Source organism: Amblyomma mixtum, chromosome 3 (assembly GCF_055824585.1).
Source record: "Amblyomma mixtum isolate Tamu chromosome 3, ASM5582458v1, whole genome shotgun sequence".
NCBI lineage: Eukaryota > Metazoa > Arthropoda > Arachnida > Ixodida > Ixodidae > Amblyomma > Amblyomma mixtum.
In genome coordinates this window covers 395,500,181-395,507,284 of record NC_143014.1, presented here as the reverse complement: position 1 = coordinate 395,507,284, position 7,104 = coordinate 395,500,181, and the positions used below count along the sequence as shown (strand labels likewise).

At 45.0% G+C, this 7,104-nt stretch overlaps 1 long non-coding RNA gene across 1 annotated transcript; it reads right to left on the bottom strand.

The window, feature by feature from the left end:
• Nucleotides 1-2,532: 2,532 nt before the first annotated feature.
• LOC149357259 (uncharacterized) lies at nucleotides 2,533-4,094 on the bottom strand. Its single transcript, XR_016289895.1, has 3 exons — nucleotides 3,638-4,094; nucleotides 3,301-3,411; nucleotides 2,533-2,713 (listed from the first exon to the last, which is right to left on the bottom strand). It is a non-coding gene; the product is annotated as an uncharacterized LOC149357259 (long non-coding RNA).
• Nucleotides 4,095-7,104: the final 3,010 nt, after the last annotated feature.

Here is a 7,104-nt window from a genome sequence, read left to right as displayed (position 1 = left end):
TGCTGCACGTCCTTCTGAAGTGCCTTCTACTCTGCAAGACTAGAAAGCTATTTCCCTCAGAGGAACGCATACCAGATCTCAGCGCACACCAACACACGTAATCTAGCAGAACTTTTTGCTGGGCTAGTTGGTCCATTCTGACATTGGTGAAAACAGCGCGAAAGAAGAAGCCCGAAGGCGAAACGAGGATGACGTCAGCGCTCTTTCCTGTCACTTCCTCGTTTCGCCTTCGGGCTTCTTCTTTCGCGCTGTTTTCACCAAAACCAACACACGTGATCATCATCCGGTTTAGACCGTGGGGTATCCTTTTCAATTGCTATAATTTCTTTATTGTTAGTACATGTTACCATCGTTAACCACTTGTACATCAATTCTCAGCGCGTCATCAGCGTCATCAATCTGCTCCTCAGTAAAGTGCATGAATAACACTTAGAGGTGCCAAGAACTTCAGCAACTTTGTGGAACTATGAGGTGTCTTGTAAAGCTTTCAAAATCGAGTAGATTTAGCAATCATTTAACGTTAGGAACTTTTATTGCGATAGCATTTGTTTTGTCGTCTAACAAAAAAAGTTACGGCTTCTAGGTCACGAAATTTCTTTATTGGTCAGGAGAGTTCACCTGTTATTGTGTTGCCATCCAAACCTGCCCACCGCATTTAACTGGCCCATCGTGTCAGGTGGCAAAATAATGATTGGCCTCGAGAGGTCACGTGAGCTTGCGACGTCATCACAACCTGGCCACCATGGCGCATGGCGACCTACGTACCTGGATGTGAGCAGCCATGGTATGCGGGCATGAAGTTCAAATAAATTCCATGAAATAGTGGAATTCTTACCGTGACCCATTGCATGAACCTTACGGGTTCTCGGGAAGGGCAACCTGAGTATATCAAACCGCTCAGGTGGATCTGTTTGAAGCAGTCACCTGCCGTGCAGTGGCGCATCGCACAAAAGCCTGCACCACTGCGGCAGAAGTGCTATGAGGACTCCCTACGCGCTATGAATGCGATTGAGAGGGCTGTGACGTCACCCGAACCGTAGCCTAATTATAAAACAGCGCCAAATATAAATCTGAGGAATCCCAACATTTTGGAAGTATGCCCACACCAGAAAATGGATTAAAAGGAAACTCCGCGAGTACGTGAGTACAAATTCTGCTTAAAATTCAGTGTAGATCTCCCGCAGTATATTACAAACGTATTATTTCGATACGTTTCCTCGACAACTGTCCATACTCCCTCTGGTCCGGCGTAAAAAAAAACGTTTTTTAAAATACCAAGTATGTGTATATAAAAACAGCGAAAATGAGAAAACCGGAAGCTACACTGGGTTTCGACCAAACGATGACGTCATGAATGAGCGTCGGGTGAAGTCGCGGATACTGTCGCAAAAGATATCGTGTGCGCGTTGATTGCCCAAACTAGTGACTTGAAGTGAGAGATCGACTCAGTATTTGTCTCTAATGACGAAAAGCCAGCTCGAAATTCGGAGCAGGAAACACAAAAATAATATTGATGGCCATGGAGATGGCAGAAGCAACGTCACAAAGGCACAGTTATCTGCGAAACCTCCCAAATGGAGGCCAGGAAATGGGGCAAGTTTAAAATTCGTTCACCCTGCTCATGAACTCTGCCCAGGAGGACCAGAAAACTACGGAGAAAGTGCCATAAAAGTTACAATAAATTCATAGGAGGCAGAAAAGGCTGTAGTTGCAATTTAAATCAGTTTAGTCAGTGAATTAAGCTGGATTAGAGTGGCTGGTTTAGTATAATCTACTACGATAATCCAATGGAACCTACTCAAACTCAATGCAGTGACTCATGCATGCCATATTTTTGGAGTTTTGGCTGTAAAAACGCAATAACATTTGACACTTATTGCATAAATCATAGCAGCCCAAGCAGCACAAATTGATTGGTCCAACAGTGGCAAAAGAGTGGCGGAAATTGGCATGAATATTGGTCCTACACTGGCATTTGAGCAATCCGAGACTTTTTCCAACAATGGCCCTTCATTCATGCCAAGATTGTGCCTATGCTCAGCCAGTCTAGCTGCCAGCATTGACCCAACATTCAGCCAGTCTATCCACAAATGGCCAACGTTCGTGCCAAGACTATGCCCATGTTCAGCCAATCTATTAATTATGGCCCGACATTCGTGCCAATACTATGCCCATATTCAGCCAATCTCACGCCAATAGTATGCCCACATTCAGTCGATCTGTCAATAATGGCCCGAAATTCGCGCCAATAGTATGCCCACATTCCGCCAGTATCCATAATAGCCCCAGGTTTGCTCCGACTTGTGCCCACTTTTCCACCCTTGATCTAACTTTTATAGGTGGCATATCAATTGCAAGGCCAGTGGGAAATTGTACGCGATCGGGGGTCCCACCTAGTTTTGTACCACACCTCTTGCTGGCCAGCAACAATGCAGACATATACCGCTTGTTTTCCACCAGCCGGAGCATGTATGTGTAACATTTTACATATGAGCAGTCAGCAGACATACAAAAAAGAAAGAATGGATTCAAAGAACAAAATTTATTGCATCTACGGTGCCAGTACATCGTGAAATGCATTGTGCCGGAGCCGCTGAATCGATGAGTCATATCGGCACTAATCGTTGCACTCCTCTTGTAAGAGAACTTTTGCAGTGCCTTGAAACAAATTCCTCGCCAAGCTCTTGCACGATGACCTGGCTGTACATCGCAGCTGCAAAGAGGTGCATGATGTGATCATGAGTGTAAGTACAACCATCGCAGAAAAAAGACAAGAAATAAAATAACACATTGATCTTAGTGGCGCGCAGTGTGCGAGAAGGTACTCGCAACATATGTTGAAAGTCTAATTTCTAAATGACTCTTAATATAAATCCCCACACTAATAGCAAAATGTTGAATTGAATTTAACAATTTTTTCCCACCGTATTGCTAATTTCTAATCCCAATTTGCCGTGTCACACCCTCAAATGCATATTAAAAGTCACAAAAAGAGATAAATATAGTGTTTAATACAAATCAATCTATTTTTATATTTCCTATCAAAATTATATGTCTATTGCGAGCTGGTTGTTTGCCTTTTTGTTCCAGCAAAGTATGGCACAGGTGGTAGCAGCTCCTCCCTATTGAACAGCTGTGAGCAATTTTTTTTTCGCTATGAAATATAATATTCCATGCAAAGACGGCTTGCACAGTTTTGCGAAATGCGCTGAACGCAGGAGACCGAATACACTTTTTTTAAAGTAAGCAGATTATCGATGCCGCTTGGCATGCATGTAACGGGGCAGACGGAAATCTTACTTGAAAACCACACGAAATCACTCTTCCGTTAGTCCATGGGTGATTAATTCCGAGACAACATGGATAAAGTTCGCTGGGACCAGGAATTCCGCTTTTCTCGTACGCCTGCAACTGGCCAAGACAAGGGCACCCGGCACGGGAATATTACACGCGGCCAGAAAACTGCTGCAGTGAAAGAATAAGCGCTTCTGGTACTCATCTTGCACAAACGATAGACTTCCAATGTCGTAATGAACGCAACATGAGTCGGGCCACACGACACTCCGCCACGGTGATTGAAGAGATAGTCAATGTTCGGTAAATCCATTTTTTCAAAGCTGAAAAATAAAGTTCTCACCATTCTGTGCATGCCTTTGCGCTAGACATTTCGCTGTGAAAGTTGCCATTCAGAAGTTGGCGCCAGTGCTTTGTCGCTTTCTCGTTTCCTGCCGGAGAAAAAAAAGGTCGGCGCTGATTCAAAGCGGCAATTACGCCAAGAACCATATTCATTTCCGAACACATTTCAATATAAAAGTATGGTGGTACTCACAAATAGAATCTTGCAGGCCAGGCTACTGAATTCCGTCATAATTGTCAAATCGTATCGGGTGCGGATTCTCGACAACGAACGGCGTCAGCTTGAGCGCGCATGCTTCGTCGGCACGCTGGTTGTGTGGCTTTTCGCCGCCTTGCTAGCTACAGGCGATACTCGTTGGGCGAGTGTTCGGGAAAGGAGGAGACGACGATGGGACAGGTTTCTTATATTTTTCGGAGAATTTGCTGCAGCAAGAGAAACGGCAGCTGGAAAAGGGGTAGAAGAAAATCTAGGGAGGGTGGATGAGCGGGGTTGCGCTTAGTTGGGCGCGAGGGGAAAACAGGTTAGAAGAGGTCAGTGTACCTAAAATCACAAAGAAAAAAAAAACTCCTAGCATGGTGAGGGCCAGCGCTCTTCCAACAAAGAGGCTCGGCCCGGCAAAAGGCGGCTGTATGGGACTTCAAAAAGGGGGTGGAGAGGGGGGGGGGTGAAATGAGTGAAAGAATTCAGGAATGTCCGGAGGGTGCGCCATAGGCGTTGAGCACGTGAAAAGCGGCAAGGAAACGACAATGCGGAGATGTTGGAAGTGGAAACGTGGAGCTTTGGCATGAATTTCGTCAAAACGGCTCCAAACATTAGCGTAATCTCTGCGGTCGTGTGCCTCTTTGGTTGAAGCTGAGATAAACGTGTTACTATGAAAATACCGGAAATATAAAACAATAAATAAAATTAGCGGGAACAATGCGTGTTCTTTGAGTGTTTTATATATGATACTTGTGGCGGAATAAGTAGGATGACATACGTCCAAGCAACACCATTCATCAATATAATCCAATGATTCGCTTCTAGAGCGACGAATACTCTACATTTTATACACACCAGTGTAGGCAGGTCGGTCTAAGCCGTCATGCGGCCCACCCGTGCGTGTCTGCGCTAGCTCGAAATGACGCGGCGCGCTAATCAGCAATGCACCTGTTATGGCTCATTGGTATTAAGGATACGCGCAAAGAAAAGGCAAAAAAAAAACTAGTCGAAATGCGACCGGGAAAAAGTTCCGATCTTTAATTTGATAAACGTGATAATTTAAAGCAAAAACGTATGCTAGAGCCGTCGTTATAGAATACCCAAAAATCACAGCAGAATAACAAAACAATTTGCGACATTAAAAAAACCTAGCCACCTTAGCTTCGCGGCTTCAGGAAGCAGAGCCGTTTGTTCGCTTATTATTATTTTTTTAATTTAACATCTACATTTTCTTTCTCGTCTGCTGCTTCTTCACGCAGTAAATGCGCAGCAAGTTGTTCACGTCAACTGTTTATTTGCGATAAAACCAAAATCCCGTTTTACTCACATCGTTTCTTCTCTCAAAATGCGCCACGCAATAATTTGTGACCTAGTGGAAAAAGCGATTTATTTGTTTTTTTCTAGGGTGAGCATCCTGTGGGTGAGGCATTGTATTCCGGATTGTGTAATACGATTCAGCGTTTCGTGCAGCATAAACTTATTAGTTAAGTTGAGCCTATATCCTGAGACACGAATTTGAACCGGCAACCTATAATCGGGGACTGTGGTATGCGAGGTATGCGAGAGATATGCGAGGCAGTACGTTAATTAGTGCGTTATTATACCATTCCTCGAATCGAAATTTCATTTTCTTGATTGTGGCACCTCTTTCTCTCTTTCTTTTTTTTGCATACCATAATTACAAAAGACTCCGCTTTTCAAAATTCGTATACCTTCGTGAATGAATCTGACCTCTGCTCACTTTCGCGCAATCAATTACATCGCGCTTTTTATTGTAATTTCGCGTCAGAGTTCGACGCTAGCGCTGTTGTTGGTCATAAAAAATAAATAAATAAACAAGTCCGAATATTAAAAAAAACGGATTGAGAGAAATAACCACATATAATCACAGGGACATCATTTGGTGTGTCGTGGAGCGGCACTGCCAATACAGGGAAAACAGCGGACAAGTAGGGCCATCATAGCGGGTGTAATGAGGCGGCACTGCCAATATGGGGACGACAGCAGGAATTTAGGGCCATCGTTGGAGGTGTAACTAAGTGGCATTGCCAATATGGGGAAAACATCGGACAAGTAGGGCCAATGTTGGAAATGGCACATTGTGGCAGTGCCAATATGGGGAAAACATCGGACAAGTAGGGCCAATGTTGGAAATGGCACATTGTGGCAGTGCCAATATGGGGACAATGAAGGCAACATTGGTCCTGTATAGGGCCACACATAGCCAACAGACTCCCAATATTGGGCCAACGGTTTGTGCTGCCTGGGAGGCAAGCCACATGCTACCGAATTTTGTTCATTAAGAATGCGGTTAAGAAGGTCGCCAAGTTTTTAGGCCCATTGGACCATTTTAATTATCAAAGTACAGACCAGTGCACGCTCGCAAAACAAGGTTTCATAAATCGGGCTAAAAGTTTATTGAATACATGAATACAAGTTATGTTTAAAATTACAAACGTATTAATTACAGAAGTATATTACAAACGTACTCGTTTCCGTATTTATCCCCGTCGAGTGTACACAATTGGAACGAAGTCAAAAGTCTCTTCGATTCATACAGATTTGGCTTTAAAGTGTGCTTCCTTTTGAATGCCTTGTCTCCGCTTCGCCAGATGCCTGCTCCCCAGGCGCATGCACCTTGGAGCAGTCTGCTAGGCTAGCACACATGTACAGGTCCACTAGAAAAGTTCATCTATGAGGTACTACACTTTGCATTCTTTGTGATCCATGGGTGCGACATCACTTCCTCCATCCTAGCCCTGTCCCTCGGTTCCTTCCCTAGCAGAGTAGAAATGAGTTCCCTGGCATCATCGGAGACATGAGCAGGGGTCTGTATGTGCACGCGTCGGATCCTGTCATAGGTAGTTCTTGCAGAGCTTGACTCAAAAGGAGGCTTTCCGACAAGGAACTCACAGATTAGAACACGGAGAGCCCAGAGATACACTTGCTCGTCGTAGACGCTGTAGTCAACAGTTTCGGGTGGCAAGTAATCCATGGTACCACACAGGTTTTAACGCAGTGAGGACGGAGCATGGATGGACGAGCCAAAGTCTGCTGTCTTGAGCACACCTCTGTAACCGATCAGGATGCTCTCCGGTTTTATGTCACGGCGTATGAAATCGTTGTTGTGGCAGTACTGGAGTGTGGCCGGCTGGCAGCAGTTGTGGAGGGCGGTGTACGGGTAGGCCAGACAGCCGTCGCTCACCCGGTGGTCTGGGAGCACCCCGGACCGCAGCATGAGGAACAGCAGCAGCAGGTGGCCGAAC